This window comes from Rutidosis leptorrhynchoides, chromosome 11 (genome assembly GCF_046630445.1).
Source record: "Rutidosis leptorrhynchoides isolate AG116_Rl617_1_P2 chromosome 11, CSIRO_AGI_Rlap_v1, whole genome shotgun sequence".
Classification (NCBI taxonomy): domain Eukaryota; kingdom Viridiplantae; phylum Streptophyta; class Magnoliopsida; order Asterales; family Asteraceae; genus Rutidosis; species Rutidosis leptorrhynchoides.
Window position 1 is genome coordinate 84,425,850 of NC_092343.1, and position 16,906 is coordinate 84,442,755.

A 16,906-nucleotide genomic window follows, 5' to 3' on the forward strand; every position below is an offset into this window, starting at 1 on the left:
ACCTCGAAACATTTATTCAACACCAGGGTTAAGGCACAATAGCTCAACCCGATACCACGAGCATAATCTCGAGGATCTACCAAATCCCCAATCCACGTCCAATATCCAATAGCTACCCCATCGAGCCCAAGAGCTCCTACGCATCTAGTCTAACTAGCTTCACAATCACAATACCTGTAAAAACGTAAACAACGAGAGGGGTAAGTGATGTGTGCAGAGGTGTATACGAAATAGTTATATTTTTATTGCGAAATACTATTAAATACGATACAATTTTACACAAGTTATTTATTTATTTATAGAGTGGATATACCTAAACCTTGCTACAACACTTATAGGCAGTGTACCTAATCGTACAGTAGTGTAGTTTTTAGTAAGTCCGGTTCGTCCACAGGGAACTAGCCAAGTTTAACGCTATATTTTTTTTACTATATTTTAATAAATAAATATAAATATATAAGTAGTATTATTATTATTATAAAAGGGGGTTTTTACCGTTTAATGACCGATTTGTCGATTTTATGTCTTAAGTCGCAGTTAAAACCTAATGTAAAATATTAAAAATAAATATAACTTAATTTAGAGCGTAAAGTAAATGATAATAATTAAAGTGCGATAAATAAAAGTACGATAAATAAAATTGCGATAATTAAAAAGTATGATAATTAAAAGTGCAATAAATAAAATGACAGTAAATAAAAGTGCGATAAAATATGAAATAAAGGAATTATGCTTATTTAAACTTCCGTAATCATGATGTTCGATGTGTTGATTTTAGTTTATTACCATGGGTTAATTGTCCTTTGTCCTGGATTATTCGATATGTCCATACGGTTTTGTCCATAATAGTCCATCAGTCATAAATATAAAGTGCGAGAGTCTTCGTCAAATTATCCTTATACCCGAAGTCAAATATTCCAACTAATTGGGTATTCGAACTGTAACAAGGTCTTAATACTTTGTTTAATGAATACACCAGGTTATCGACTGTGTGTAATCCAAGATTTTATTACTTTGTTAACAATTACACCAATTACCCTTGTATGTAATTCACCCATGTTTCAACAAGTCTATTGATTATTAATCCATCCCCGTATCCGGTCAAATGAATAATTATTGGTATTTATAGATATCCCGCCCACCGTACCCAGTCAAGCGTATGTGGTTATATATAAATACGTCAAATTATAAGTCTATATATTAAATTAACGAGGTATCATTTAGTTAATATAAAGCCCATTAATAGCCCATTGTCTAATTTCCACAAGTGTCGTTCTTTTATCCAAACCCCAATTATGGTCCAAAGCCCAATTACCCCGTCTTTAATATTTAGCCCAACATCACGATTACTTCGATTTAAATAAGCATAATAATAACTTAGCTACGAGACATTAATTTAAAAAGGTTGAACATAACTTACAATGATTAATAATAGCGTAGCTTTACACGGACAGAATTTCGACTTACACACTTACAACATTCGCTAACATAACCTTATTATTATTAATCTTAAATTAAAATTAAAATTATAAATTATATATATATATATATATATATATATATATATATATATATATATATATATATATATATATATATATATATATATATATATATCGTGAGAGAGAGATATTGATAAAAGTGTAATATTTTCAGCCAAAACACGCGAAATTTATAGGATGTCAGCTGCTATAGGAGCTCATGCGATCGCATGAGTTTTCTTCATGCTGGCCATGCGATCGCATGGCAGCCAAAAACTGTTCCAAGTCGTTCCAAAACGTGGGCTGCTGAATTAATTAATATATATAATATAATATATATAAATTTATATAATTAATTATATATTATATTATATTCTTGTACTCCGTTAACTTGTAATTTTAGCTCCGTTGCGTCGCGCGTTGAGAGTTGACTCTGGTCCCGGTTCCGGATTTTCGAACGTCTTTGCGTATAATTTAATATCTTGTACTTTGCGTTTTGCGGATCGTACTCTTGTAATTTTTAGACGTTTCTCATCAATAATTTGAACCACTTTGATTGTACTTTTTACTTTTTAGCTTTTTGGTCGTTTGCGTCTTCAAATCGTCAAATCTGTCTTTTGTCTTCACCTTTTATTATTTAAACGAATATCACTTGTAAATAGAACAATTGCAACTAAAAGCTTGTTTTTCTTGAGGGATAATGCTATGAAATATATGTTCGTTTTTAGCATTATCAGTAAGCATAAAGCTTAGTGAGTGCAATAGTTATACATATACATATATAACCTACTTACTTGCAACCACTTACACAATACTGCATACAAACTTGTAACTTAAATAGCATGTCATCATACTCGTAATACTAATAAGTTGTACAATATCACAAAATCGCATTAGCATATACTCAACACAATATATATATATAATATGCTAAACAATCAACAAACCCCCATATGGTTAACCATAAATGCTATGGTGCTACCGGCTAGTGGTTCACACCATACGCATTTGAGTCATACTATTTTATAGTGCTACCGGCTCGTGGTTCACACTTTGTTTTATAGTGCTACCAGCTCGTGGTTCACACTTTGATGCTACCGGCTAGTGGTTCACATCATAATTTTATAGTGCTACCGGCTCGATGGTTCACACCTTGTTTTATAGTGCTACCGGCTCGTGGTTCACACTTGATGATACCGGCTCGATGGTTTACATCATAATTTTATAGTGCTACCGGCTCGATGGTTCACACTTTGACACTCGTCACATACATGTTATGGCACTACCTGCTCGATGGTTCATACCATAACATTCACAAATAAATACGCCATATACACATACGTATAATTACTCCACTCACCTCAACACGTCCGCACAAATCATGTATGTAAATCGCCTCCAAACGCAACCAAGCAAACCTTTTACCTATATTACGCATATAGATATACAAACAATCAACATACATCCTCTACAAGAGAATTCAACGCCAAAGCCCTTAACCAAGGGTTTATACCTACTTCCACAAATCCGCCCATTTAGACACCTAAAGTGGTCTTCACCAATTACCACTACGGGTGATAATTCCTACCCATTCAAAAAGGTACAAACTAACACTTATTGTACTTGACCTTACAAAACCAACCCATAAGTGCAACTTGGCCCAAATTGCACTTAACCACCAAAACAAGTCAATTTTGACCCAATATCACCATTACTAGTGATTCCATCATAAAATCACCAATTTAACACTTAACACAAAAGTTAACTTCCAATTGACCAAATTAGGTTTAACTTACTTTGATTTTTCAATTTACATCCAAAACCACAACACGTGCAATATTGACCAATATTGCGTTTGACCACGTTTGACTTGTGTTAAAACATCACTTTGACTCAAAATCACTTTTCATAAGCGGTTACTTCTAAAAACGCCATTTAACACTTAAAAAAGTGTTTGAACACCCATTTGACTAAAACTAGTGTTATTACCAAATTCGACCCAATTCACTTTACCCATTTTGACACAAGTCAAAAAAATGCCCAAAATCACTAACGGCTAGTGATTATATTTTTAAAACATCAATTAGCACTTAAACCAAGTATTTACATCCTTGATTTACCAAAAATCAAGAACACTTGACCCATTTCAACACGAAACCCATTTTGACCTAAATTAGGGTTTACACCCAAAATCAAGTCAACACAACACCAAAATCACTAGTGAACAAGTGTTCTAAGGTTTGAACCAACACATGCAAGACCCAAACTTACAATTTCATCAATTAAAACCCTAAGTCACCAATTTAGGTTTACTTACATGAATCTTACCAAAAAACCCCCAAAATCACAAGAAATGAGATTTATAACCCTAACTAGCACAAACCCTAAACCCAAATCCAAATCAAAGTAATTAAATCGAATCTAAGGTTTACCTCAACTCCAAAATCAAGCTAGTAACAAGAAACATCAAGGAGAACCAAAACCCGCTTCCAATTTGGGCAAAAATCACCATTTCCATCACTAACTCAAGCTTCCTCTCTCTAGAAACTCCTCTCTCTCTCTAGAGTTTGGTTGGTGAGAATGAGGATGAAAATGAAGATAAGATCTGATCTTGGGACTTAAAATCGTCCATAAGTGAAAAGGCCAAATTACCCTCTTCAATTTTACAAAATTACAAAAATAACAAAAGTCTCGTCGTGGACCGCCGGTCCAAAGTGGACCGTCGGTCCAATTCTGAGCTGTTGACAAAAAAACCTTGTGTTAGACCGTCGGGCCAATCTGGACCGCCGGTCTAGTTTGCTCATGTTTTTCTTTTGAACTAAGGTTGGACCGCCTGGCCAATCTAGACCGCCGGTCCATCCTGCCTTTGGAAATTCGAGTGTTACAACTTTATATATCAAAATAACATCGTCACTTAGCAGTTAACAACTAGCAACTCAAAATTGAACATAAAATTAACTACTACTTCAAACTCATTCTTTAATATTTAAACTAATACACTACAATCTACACAACTTTGTTGGATTAATTGCTTTTAGTTAAATTTGGTTAGTAATTTATTGGTTATATTTTAATTAGTAAATATGTGTAAATTCTACTTCAAACTCATTCTTTAATATTTATACTAACATCGTCGTAGATGTAGCCTTTTTGATGTAATTCAGTTATTTTCATTTCGTTGGCAAGAAAACAGAGATCATGTAGTTTCCAATTGGAACTCTTAGCTCCTAAAGCCTTTGTAATTTTTCTCTCTTAGTTTCTTTCTAAATAGCGTTCTATAATACATACATACTTTTGCCATTGAAAAAAAATAAATATACTACAAACAAATTAAAGAGTAAATTACACTAATGGTCCCTGTGGTTTATTGTAAATTACGTCGCTCGTCCCTATCTCTTCAAAATTACATGATTCGTCCATGTGGTTTTAAATATCAACGGCGTTGGTCCCTGCGGTTTATTGTAAATTACATCGCTCGACCCTATCTTTTTAAAATTACATGGTTCGTCCATGTGGTTTTAAATATCAACGACGCTGGTCCCTGTGGATTAATATTATTATTATTGTTATTATTATTATTATTGTTTTTGTTGTTGTTGTGCATTATTATTATTATTATTATTATTATTATTATTATTATTATTATTATTATTATTATTATTATATAATTCTAATTTTATCTCTTATTTTCAATTAATTTGAAATTTTCTATTTTCTTATTTCACAATTTTGGAACATAGATATATGATTCTCGTTTATTATATAGTCAGTATTTTAGTATATATCTTTACACGTTAATGTAATCATAAGTATGGTTAGTTTTGGTAAATTAATTGTAAATTTTTAGTTATTGCACTATTAGTCTAAATATTTTAAATGAATAGTTAAATTATGTGGTTAGTAGAGGAGTAGTAGTAGTAGTAGTAGTAGTAGCAGCAAGGAGCAGCAGTAGCAGTAGTAGGAGGAGTAGCAGCAGTAGCAGTAGAAGGAGGAGGAGGAGGAGGAGGAGGAGGAGGAGGAGGAGGAGTAGTAGTAGTAGTAGTAGTAGTAGTAGTAGCAGCAGCAGCAGGAGGAGGAGCAGCAGAGCAGCAGCAGGAGGAGCAGCAGAGCAGCAGTAGTAGCAGAGCAGCAGTAGAGCAGGAGCAGGAGCAGCAGCAGGAGGAGGAGGAGGAGCAGCAGGAGGAGCAGGAGCAGCAGCAGCAGCAGGAGGAGCAGCAGCAGAGCAACAGCAGCAGAGGAGCAACAGATGAGCAGCAGCATAGTAGCAGCAGCAGCAGCAGGAGGAGTAGCAGCAGCAGTAGTAGTAGCAGTAGTAGTAGTAATGCACAACTACAGCAGCAGCAGCAGCGCCGCAGCAGCAGCAGCAACAACATCAACAGCAACAGCAGCAACAACAACAACAATAACAACAACAACAATAACAACAACAACAACGACAACAATAATAATAATATTAATCCACAGGGACCAGCGCCGTTGATATTTAACACCATAGGGACGAACCATGTAATTTTAAAGAGATAGGGATGAGAGACATAATTTACAATAAACCACAGGGACCAGCACCATTGAATTTAAAACCACATGGACGAACCATGTAATTTTTAAGAGATAGGGACGAGCGACGTAATTTACAACAAACCACATGGACCGTTGGTGTAATTTACTCCAAATTAAAAGAGAAGAAAAAAGCCTCAAATAATAAATTGCAGTTCGCTCAATCGGTTGTATTCAATTTCGTTTGAAGAGTTTGGGAAAGAAGCGTCGTGTGGGTAGATTAGCATGTGAGATTTTTTTCTGTGTATTTTGGTTATTTATTTAGTGGGTTGTTTAATATTTGGGATTTGTTTTTTGGACTATTCTGTCTATTTTTTTGATTATGGGCCAGATATATCATTGACCTCATGTGAAACTCAGGGGGATAATATAAAGACAAAATTACACGGGGGATTCCTGTGGTATGTTCAAAATTACAATCGGAGTTCAAAAGAATTTTTTCGACACAGAGGGTCACTGTGGTATGCACTTGTTTCAATGAGAGTCCAAATCTCTAACAGACGTTAAAAATTCCGTTAAGTTCCCTCTCATATTGGGCACATGAGGGTAAAAATGTCATTTTCAATTTCTTATTTTCCTAATCATTTTTTTTTTCAACTGCATTTTACTTTAATCAAGAGGGAGCTTCACACATTAAGATTAATTGCAAGAAATAAACAAGGGTCTATGGTTGTTAGTTTGTTACTGTTAGAAGATAAACAAACAATAAATGAATACAAGGGTATGAAGTAACGAACAGATTAAAATTAAGAACACCCCGTTCTTCTTTTTTTGGTCGACTTGAACAAAATATGAAGTAACTAATCGTATTCAGTAACAAACCGATCTTCAATCTGAACTTCTTGACTCTGAATGACTGAATCTAGTAGCAGCATAAGTGTAATTATTATCACTCCTACAATTATGAACCCTAACCCTAGATTCATCCTCAACCTCCAGATCAAAACACCCAAATAATTCAACAAATTAAAAGGTTCTTTTATAAACAAAATTTGATGATGTCTAAAGTGACTCTTTTACCTTCACATGCGCGGCACATGATGAAAACTAATGGTACATAAAATGGTGTTGGTGTTTTGGACTCTCCATGAAACTTTTGTATACCACGAGGATTCCCCAAGTCAAAATAATTCTTTTGGACTCCACTTGTACTTTTCAACATATCACAGAGACCCTCCGTGTAGTTTTGTCTAATATAAAACCAAAGGAGACAAAAAGGCTCAGTTCATGAATTATTGTTAGTTATAACTTAAAATTGCACCCACCCTCTCTGAGATAGCCTATCTTCCACCACTGCTTATATTCTTAGGCCCTGTTTAGCTCATGGAATCCAATAATTGGACTTGAATTTAGACACATGTCGTGTCTAAATTCAATACGAATTCAGCTGGAATCTCGTTGAATTCCGTGAGCCAAACCGCCAAACGAGGCCTTAGATTTATTGTTAAGAATTTTACTCTTAAATCCACATACAAATAAATAAGTGTGTAAAAGTTAATTAACACGAGTAGATATTGAATACCTTATACTCTATGATCAACTAAAAACTTTTATGTAATCCATCCGTCTCAAAATAATATCCACGCTATTATTTATTTATTATATTATCTAAAATAATTTTCCACCTTAAAAATACTCCTTCGTGTCATATTAATTGTCCCTAATAAAAAATATACAGTTTAAAATAATGTCATAAAAGTACTATACTTTTTGTTATTTTATACTTTTGCTCTTACATTTTTTTTCCAGTAAAAAGATATATAGTAAAAAATACTGTATTTTTTGTCATAAAATACTAAACAATAAATTAGGAACAGACAGATGTAGTTGATAACTCTTCAATTTTATCCTTATCGTTATAATTCAGTAGGCTTATAACTACCTTTAGTGGTTTATCAACTTAGTGTTATAATTCAGTAGGCTTATAACTACCTTTAGTTGTTTATAAACTTATACTAAGCTTATTATATTGTAAGAATGAAAGAAAGAAAGATGAAAAAGAAAGAAAGGAGTGATATATTGAGAAATGTGTGTATCATTTACATTCAATTCATGCATATATATAGTACTTAAACATTGGAATTTTGTGGTATATGATTGAAGTTAGTAGCCACCATTTGTTGACTTTTAGTATCATAACATGAAATTGGCAGTCACTTTCATAACACTCCCCCTTGGATGACAATTTTCGTTTCATTAAGATTAACTACAAGCAACTGCCTCGTTAAAAACGTTGCTAAAGAAAACCCAGTGGGAAAAAACTTTAGCTAAGGGAAAAAGAGTGCAGTATAGAGTTATCTCCCCCTCAAGTAGACATTGCTGAGCTGTTACATCTTTTGAACATGTCTCATGCCAATATTGTGAACATGCGTTCTGAAAATAGCAGTTGGAAGTGCTTTCGTGAAAAGATCAGCAGAGTTTTTGCTGGATTGCACATATCTCATTTCAATCTGATTGTCCTTAATGAGATTTTGAGTGTATGAGAAGAATCTAGGAGGTATGTGTTTTCTTCGGTCACTTTTGATGTACCCTTCTTTCATCTGTGTTATACATGCTGCATTATCTTCATAGATAGTTGTTGGATTTTTATCGCGTTCTAGTCCACAAGAATCAGTAATGAGTTGTGTCATTGATCTCAACCAAAAACATTCTCGAGTAGCTTCATGTAATGCAATTACTTCGGCATGATTTGATGATGTTGCAACAAGTGTTTGTTTTTGAGAATGCCATGATATTGCAGTACCTCCATTTAGGAATACATATCCAGTTTGAGATTTAGCTTTATGTGGATCAGATAAATAACCTGCATCTGCATAACCAACCAAATCTTGTTTTGATTCGTTAGAATAAAATAATTCTAAATCAGTAGTTCCTCGAAGGTATCAAAATATGTGTTTGATCCCATTCTAGTGTCTTTTGGTAGGAGCAGAGCTGAACCTTGCCAACAAATTAACTACAAAAGAAATGTCAGGTCTTGTACAATTTGTAAGATACATAAGAGCTCCAATTGCACTAAGATATGGTACTTCTGGTCCAAGAATATCTTCATGATCTTCACATGGACGAAATGGATCAGCTTCAACATTGAGTGATCTAACAACCATAGGAGTACTTAATGGTTTTGCCTTGTCCATATTGAAACGTTTCAAAATCTTTTCAGTATATGTTGTTTGATGTACAAGTAAACTACTAGGCATATGCTCAATTTGTAAACCAAGGCAATACTTGGTTTTTCCGAGATCTTTCATTTCAAATTCTTTCTTTAGAAGTTGAATGGCTTCATGGATCTCTTTATTTGTACCTATGATGTTAAGATCATCAACATAAACAGCTATGATCACATATCCGGATGTTGTTTTCTTAATGAAAATACATGGACAAATAAGATTATTGGTATACCTTTTGCTTATCAAGCAATCACTTAATCATTTATACCATATGCGACCCGATTGTTTCAACCCATATAAAGACCTTTGTAACTTGATTGAGTACATTTCTTTGGGTTTTGCATTGGTTGTTTCTGATACCTTAAATCTTTCAGGTATCTTCATATATATATCACTCTCAAGTGATCCATATAGATAAGCAGTCACAACATCCATGAGATGCATTTCTAAATTTTTAGAAACTGCTAGGCTGATTAAGTATCTAAAAGTAATTGCATCCATAACAGGAGAATACGTTTCCTCATAATCAATTTCTGGTCTTTAAGAAAAACCTTGAGCTACAAGTCTAGCTTTATACCTTGTAACTTCATTTTTCTCATTTATTTTTCGCACAAAAACCCATCTATATCCCACAGGTTTCACATCTTTAAGTGTGAGAATGATAGATCCGAAAACTTTTCTTTTATTGAGCGATTCAAATTCAACTCGTATTGCTCCTTTCCAATGATCCCAATCATGTCTATTTTGACATTCCATGACAGACTTTGGTTCTGGATCTTCATCATTATTCATGATGTCATATGCAACATTATATGAAAATATCTCATCAAGATTTTTCATTTCATTTCGGTTCCATAATATTTTTGAATGTGCATAATTGATTGAAAATTCCGTATTGACATCATCAATCTCCTCTGCAGAAGCAGTATTGATTTGTGGTTCTTCTTGAACCCTTTTTTTTATCTCATTATCAGCTGATTTTCTTTTTCGAGGATTTTTATCTTTGGAACCAATTGGTCTCCCACGTTTCTGGCGTGGCAAAGACTCAAGAGTGACATTATTTCCAGCTTTTGCAATTTCAATTCGAGCTGGAGCATTTGTTGCTGGTATATATGATTTAGTCACTCTTTTTGTATCTGTAAATGCATCAGACAATTTATTCGCAAGTTCTTGCATATGCATTATTTTTTGAACTTCGGTCTCGCATTCTTTTGTGCGAGGATCAAGATACATTAATTGAGGTTCACACCATGAAATATCATTTTCTTTATTTTTTATTTCTCCCCATAATCTAGGGAACAATGTTTCATTAAAGTGACAATCGGAAAAACGTGCTGTAAAAACATCACCCGTCATGGGTTCAATATATCTTATGATTGAAGATGTTTCATATCCAACATATATTCTCATCCTTCTTTAAGGACCCATTTTAGTGCGTTGTGGTGGTGCGATAGGAACATAAACCGCACAACCAAATATTCTAAGGTGGGAAATATTTGGCTGATGGCCAAAAACAAGTTGCAAGGAAGAATATGTATGACTTGCACTTGGTCTAATGCGAATTAATGATGCAGCATGTAAAATTGCATAACCCCATACAGATATTGGGAGTTTTGTTCTCATTATCATTGGTCTAGCTATTAACTGCAATCGTTTAATTAGTGATTCGGCTAAACCATTTTGTATATGCACATGAGCAACAAGATGTTCAACAACAATCCCAATAGACATGCAAAAATCATTAAATGCTTGAGATGTAAACTCACCAGCATTATCTAGTCTCACCCTTTTAATAGTATAATCAGGGAAATGTGCTCTCAATTTAATTATTTGAGCAAGAAATTTTGGAAATGCCATGTTTCGACTTGATAATAGACAAACATGAGACCATCTACTAGATGCGTCTATTAGGACCATGAAATATCTAAATGGTCCACATGGTGGATGAATTGGTCCGCATATATCACCTTGAATTCTTTCAAGAAACATTGGTGATTCTTTTTCAACCTTAAGATGTGATGGTCTTATTATCAATTTTCCAAGTGAGCATGATGTACATGGGATAAGTGCATCATGAGGGATCTTTTGATCCGTTAATGGATGTCCATGTGTATTTTGAATTATTCTTTTCATCATTGTTGATCCTGGGTGGCCTAATCTTTCATGTCACAGATTGATCATTACAGGATCACATGCCTTTTCATTAACTACCATGTGTGTTTCTAATACATTTATATATGTATAATGTAAACTAGAACTAAGTCTTGGTAGTTTTTCAATCACATGCTTCTTGTCAGTGATACTTAAATATTTATCATAATCTGTTGTCACTGACTGATAATCATATCCATTTTGGTATATGTCAGAGAAGCTTAACAAATTTCTCTTTGACATGGGAGAAAATAAGGCATTTTTTATCAGAAAATTTGTACCATTTGGTAACAAGAATTTTGCCTTTCCCATTCCTTTTATTAAATTCGCGGGACCTGATATAGTATGTACCATTCCTTCTGTTGCTTTAAAATAAGTGAAATATTATTTAGATTTGAGTATAGTGTGTGTGGTACCACTGTCTGCAATACAAAGATCCTCACCATTTGACTGATTTTGCACTCCAGTAGTATACATCATGAACTTCAAAATATGAGAAACAAATAATGAGTACATAATTCATCAATATATTTCATTCAAAATATGTTATAAACGAAAATACATAATAAGGAAACATATAGTAAAGTAGATATGGTATAGATCGTAAATCTACATCCATTTATTAGATATGGCCATATAATAGGAAATTTATTCATTAAAGTAGTCACTTGTTGACTCAGTGATTTTTGTATCAAGGTCATCCACAAGGTTTGCCTCTTTTCCTTTTCCTTTTCCTTTTCCTTTTAGGGATTCCTGATATTGATTAACAAAATATTGATTTGTTCGACAGTTTTTAGACCAATAGCCAATTTTACCACATCGATAACAAGAATCTTCAATATTCTTTGAAGAGCTTCCTTCAATATTATGATTTGTGGAATTGCATGGTGGTTGAAATTTATAATTTTGTGGATTATTATTTCTTTGTCCACGTCCATGGCCACCGTAACCATTACGACCACGACCACCACGAACATTACCATAAGGGTGATTTCGAACATAGTTATGATTTTTATTATTGTTATGGTAATTTCCATGATGATGGTTTTGGCCAATATGACCACGAGCTCGCCCACGTCCTCGTCCAGGTGCATTTATTTTTTTATTATTATTATTGTTAATAGCATTAGCTTCAAGGAATGCTAGCGCACCCGTAGGACGAGACTCTTGATTCTTCATCAGTAATTCTTTATTCACTTCTGCAACTAAGAGATAAGTTTGAAGTTTGGAAAAAGTTTTAAAATTTTGCAATCTCAAATTTTCTTGTATAGTTATGTTTGCAGAATGCATTGTGGAGAAAGTTTTCTCCATCATATCAGCATCACTTATTTTTTGACCACAAAATTGAAGCTTTGAACGGATCTTGAACATGACCGAGCTGTATTCACTTATCTTTTTAAAGTCTTGGAACCTGAGATTTCTCCATTCTTCCCTCGCAGCTGGGAGTAATATTTCCTCTTGATTATCGAATCTACTCTTGATACTTTCCCATAAAACATGTAGATCTTTGATAGTGAGATACATATGTTTTAAGGTGATATCAATATGTTTACGAATAAAAGCAATTGAGTTTAACTTATCTTGATCAGAACAAGTATTGTTTTCTTTTAAAGTTTCTAGAATACCCAATGATCCAAGATTTATTTCTACGTCCATGACCCATGATGTGTAGTTTGTTCCCGATACGTCTAGGGCATCAAACTCAAGCTTTGATAAGTTTGACATTTTCTATTTTCAGAAAGATGAACAACATAAATTATAATCATAATCAATTTCTAACAACATAAAATTAGAATCATTTTAAATTCATAAGTAGCAAACAACATAATAATGGTATGATTACAAATAATAAAATCACAAGGGCATGATAGAATATAGGTTCACCCGGTGGTATATTAGCAACAATGATGATAGTTAATATGACCAATACAATAGAAAAAATCATCCTTGTGTGAATCATCTTTACAAAAACTTTTGAGAGTGGTAATATGAGAAAATGAAGATTGATTTGTGAAAATGTGAAAACGGAGATGTTTATTTTATATTTGAAAAAATATGGTCGTTGTAACGTCGTCAGTTGACGTTAACAACCGTTATGTATATATGACCGTTGTAACGTCGTAACTTGACGTTAACGATTGTTATGTACTCGTTATACTAATAATAATTTAATAAAAGAATTTTATTAGTATAAATATGATTACTATAAAATATATTTAGTATAAGTATGAAGATTAATAGAACAAACATATTATGCATAAATAATAAATTTAAGAATAAACATTAGTATGCATGAAATAAATAATGATTAATTGCATAAGTAATCATAAATGTTAGATAACATAAATATAAATGTTATTGAAGTTAATAAGAGTTGGATTACAGAAATATAAATCAGGCGGTATAACCGACCATATATAACATAAATATAAATATAAATGTTAGTGAAGTTAATAATAGTTAGATTATAGAAATATAATTCAGGTGGTATAACCGACCATATATAGCATAAATATAAATGTTAGTGAAGTTAATAAAAGTTAGATTACAGAAATATAATTCAGGCGGCATAACCGACCATATATAACATAAATATAAATATAAATGTTAGTTATGATGATAATAATATTTACCTTACTAATAAATAATAGAAGATATCATTAAAGAAATTTTTTTTTTTATTATTACCGTGATTAGTGACTTGTGCTTGCTTTGATTATATGGAGCACTTCGTGCTGATAACGTGTTATAATTCAGTAGGCTTATAACTACCTTTAGTGGTTTATCAACTTAGTGTTATAATTCAGTAGGCTTATAACTACCTTTAGTGATTTATAAACTTATACTAAGCTTATTATATTGTAGGAATGAAAGAAAGAAAGATGCAAAAGAAAGAAAGGAGTGATATATTGAGAAATGTGTGTATCATTTACATTCAATTCATGCATATATATATATATAATACTTAAACATTGGACTTTTGTGGTATATGATTGAAGTTAGTAGCCACCCTTTGTTGACTTTTAGCAGCCACTTTCATAACACTTATCTATTTTTTGAATACAAGCCAAAATATTTATCAAATCTCTTTTTTTTTAAATCAAACAAAACATTACAGCGGACATTTGTCTTAGAGTTTATTAAACCGTTAAAACAATTTACTCCAATTGAATAAAATAAAAAATGAATGAATTAGCCGTCAAAAGCATTCTGGGCTGACTTAAACTTCCGGCCGAGAACACCATCAAAGTCGAGAATGAGAACACGAGATTCGGAATTCAAGCTTCCATTGAGACATTGGGGATGATGATCCTGCATCTGTGGTGGTTATTTGTATGTATGCATGTCCTTCAGTTCTTATAAATTCATTCGTCTGTGGTGGTTATTTGTTGGTGATTGTAAAATGATAACTGCAAGGCTTGTTTTTCGTAAAGGATTTAGTTTGAATTCTCTTATCTATCATTCCCCGTCGCATGATTACTCTTCTGGTTCTGTGAAACATACTGGTACCCGTGATACCTTCAAAGTGAATAAGGTCGACGATGCACTAAAGGTGTTTGATAAAATGCTTCACAGACAACCGGTACCGTCCGTGATCGAATTTACTAAGCTGATTACTGCCATTGTTAAAATGAAACATTATTCTACTGCTCTTACACTTTTTAAGAGATTAAATCTGATGGGTATTCCTGCTAACATCTATACAATGAACATATCTATCAATTGCTATTGCCGGTTGAATCAACTGACTTATGGTTTTGCGTTATTAGCCACCATCTTCAAGAAAGGTCATCCTCCTGATTTGGCCACCTACAGCACTCTCATAAACGGGCTTGTTCATGCTGATCGTGTTTTTGAAGCTGTGGAATTATTCAAGAAACTGCTTAGAGAAAAAGTTTGTGAGCCCAATCAAGTTACTTATGGAGTCATTATTAACGGGCTTTGTAAAGTAGGTGAGACTAGCAAGGCCCTATAATTGCTTAAGTTCATGGAAACAGGATCTTGTAAACCAAGGGTAGAACAATATAGTACAATTATTGATAGCCTTTGCAAAGACAAAATGGTTGATGATGCATTACTACTCTTCACCAAGATGACTGAAAAAGGTATTCGTGCTGATGTCATCACTTACGGCTCTTTGATTCAGGGTCTATGTAACCTTGATCGAGAGAATGAGGCGGCCAAAATGTTGATGGATATGGAAAAGGAAGGAATATCTCCTGATACTTGTACCTTTAATATCTTGGTAAATAATTTTTGCAAGAGAGGATTGGTAAAAGATGCAGAACTTACTATTGAAACAATGGTACGAATAGGTCCAAGTCCTAATGTAATCACTTACAGTTCCTTAATTGATGGATATTGTTTACGGGGTGAAGTAGGAAAGGCGCATAAAGTTCTTGATCGCATGGAGGAGAAAGATATTGTACCCGATATCGTCACCTATAACAGCCTAATTAATGGATATTACAAGAAGAAGAGAATCAATGAAGCCATGATACTTTTCGTAAGATTCCAGAAATGGGTTTGATTCCTAATATTGTTACGTACAATAATATGATGCAAGGTTTGTTTCAATCGGCGAACTCAGCAGCCGGTAATAAACTCTTCAATGAGATGCAAGCAAAGGGTCGGACTCCAAATATAAGAACTTTCGAGATCTTGTTCCATGGAATGTGCGAAAACTCCCAGGTTTCTGAAGCATTGGTTCTTTTTCGTTCATTGGGAAACAGTGTACCGATGAAAGGGGTAGCTTTGTATGATATCTTGATTAATGGTTGTAGAAAATGTGGGAAGCCTAACTTGGCAATGGATCTTTTTGATGAACTTTTATCAAAAGGAGTGAAACCGGATGTTAGGATTTATACGGTGATGATACAGGTGTATTGTCAAGAGGGTTTATTCGATAAAGCAATGGAATTGCTTCCAAAGATGGAAGAAAATGGTTGTCCTCCAAATGCGGTCACTTACAATGTTATTATTCAAGAGTTCATGAAGAGAAACAAGCATCAAGATGCAGAGAATCTTTTAGAAGAAATGATTAACCGAGGTTTCTTGCCTGATTCTTCTACTTTTGAGATGTTGTTAAATGTAATCCCAGATGCAGGACAAGATTCTCGTATGAAAACTATCATTCAGAAGATAGCAAGTGTTAAAATTGAAGATGGAAAATAGACCTGACTTAACATCTATAATCAGTTACTAAACTTCTCAAGGCATATCAAGTTTAGTTTTAAGGGTGTACTTACAGTTGTTGTTTGTGTTCTTTTTAGGTTGTTTAGTACAATATCTAATTATTCAAAGTGCAATGAACAAAGAGAATGGACGTTCATCTTCATATACTAAAATGTGAGTTAAGTACAATTTAGACGTTTAGTCCAAAAGGTGCAAACCTTGAAATCAGGTATGACAAAAAGTGCAAAACTCACTTATTACATTCATCCTGCTTTAGTGTGTCTTCATGTGACATGACATATGAATTTTGAAATTTCATCTTTCCTTAGCACAATCAGTCCTTTTACATTACCATACTACAACTCAATATTGTGC

The 16,906-nt window shown here is 33.5% G+C and overlaps 1 pseudogene; it reads left to right on the forward strand.

Annotated features, from left to right (window-relative positions):
* Positions 1-14,759: 14,759 nt before the first annotated feature.
* Positions 14,760-16,531, forward strand: LOC139874732 (uncharacterized; annotated as a pseudogene).
* Positions 16,532-16,906: the final 375 nt, after the last annotated feature.